This window comes from Phyllostomus discolor, chromosome 8 (assembly GCF_004126475.2).
Source record: "Phyllostomus discolor isolate MPI-MPIP mPhyDis1 chromosome 8, mPhyDis1.pri.v3, whole genome shotgun sequence".
NCBI classification, from domain to species: Eukaryota; Metazoa; Chordata; class Mammalia; order Chiroptera; family Phyllostomidae; genus Phyllostomus; species Phyllostomus discolor.
In genome coordinates this window covers 41,992,739-41,994,410 of record NC_040910.2, presented here as the reverse complement: position 1 = coordinate 41,994,410, position 1,672 = coordinate 41,992,739, and the positions used below count along the sequence as shown (strand labels likewise).

Here is a 1,672-nt window from a genome sequence, read left to right as displayed (position 1 = left end):
CTCCCTCTCTTCCCTCTCTAAAAATAAATAAATAAAACCTTAAAAAATACTTTATAAATAAAACATAATGATATGAAACCAGAAAACAATCACAAGAAGAAAAACTGGAAAACACACAAAGACATGCAGGCTAAATGACATGTTACAAACAATAAATGGATTAAGGGTAAGATCAAGGAAAACATTTTAAAAATGCCTTGAAACAAATGAAAATGAGAACACAACAACCCCAAATCTATGGGGCACAGTGAAAGAAGATCTAAGAGGGGAATTCATAGCATTATAGGTCTTCCATGAGGAACTAGAACAAGGTCAAATAAGGAATCTTCCTTTACACTTAAAAGAACTAGAAAAAGAACATCAAATGAAGTTCCAAGTGAGCAGAAGAAATAAATAATAAAGATTGGAGCAGAAGTAAGTATAAACAAGTCTATGAAACCATGTCAAAGGTCAGTGAAACCAAGAGCTGTTTCTCTGGAAAGGTAAACAAGATTGAAAACCAGACTTTTTAACCAGACTCATTAAGAAAAAAATGAGAGAGAAGCCAAATAAATATTGTAAAATCAGAAATGAAAGAGGAGGAGTGATAACTGACTCCAACAAAATACAAGGGATAGTAAGAAAATATTATGGAGTGAGGCTGTCAGTCAGACTGACCTGCAGATGGAATTGGAACCTCCAGCTTCAGCGTGATCATGTTTCTCCAGTATTACCTCAATGAACAGTGAGACCAGATCTATACCCTGAAGAAGTTTGACCCAAGAGGACAACAGACCTGCTCAGCCCATCCTGCATGGTTCTGCCCACATGACAAATACTCTAGGTACCAAAACACCATCAATAAATGTTTCAAGGTGCTGATGACCTAGCAACTGCACCCTGTACTCTGAGGGTACCTTACATTTCATGTCTTTCCTGCCACCTGCTACCCCTCTGAGGCTTTCTGAAACAAAACTCTTCAATTTGTGAGCCTTGAATTCTTCTGGCCACCCTTGTTTTTTTGGAATCTGGTGTCACCATTACCTTTGATCATGAGTGTGCAAGGCAATTGTAGTAGCATCACCTTAAAGGAAGCAAGTTTGAATTTGCTTTTTATATTTGACTCACAATCAGGTTATTCAAATGATTTGAAGGAGAATAAGAAAACATGAAAATATAAAAACCTATAGGCGAACAAATGAAACTATCTTGGTAAAATGCATAAATTCTTAGAAACACACAGTGTTTTAAAACCAAATCAGGAAATATTAGAAATTCTGAATAGACAGATTTACAATTAATGAACTTAAAGCAGTAATTAAAAAACTCCCAACAAACAAAACTCCTGGACCTGATGGCTTCACTGGTGAATTTTACCAAACATTTAAAGAAGAACTGACACCTACCCTTCAAAAAATTCAAGAGGAGTGAAGACTCCCACATTTATTGTATGAGGCCAGCATTATCCTAATTATAAACCAGATGGTACAAAGAAATAAAATTATGGCCAATATCTGTAATGAACTTATACAGTATAGTCCTCAACAAAATACTAGCTAACTGGATCTAGCAATACATTAAAAAGATCATATCCCATGATCAAGTGAGTTTTATTCCAGGGATGCAAGTCTGGCACATTCACAAATCAATAAATAAGATGTGTCTCCTAAACAAATTTAAGGGTAGAAATCTT

At 35.3% G+C, this 1,672-nt stretch overlaps 1 pseudogene; it reads left to right on the top strand.

The window, feature by feature from the left end:
* Positions 1–626: 626 nt before the first annotated feature.
* On the top strand, positions 627–890 carry LOC114502261 (annotated as a pseudogene).
* The last annotated feature ends 782 nt before the right edge of the window (positions 891–1,672 follow it).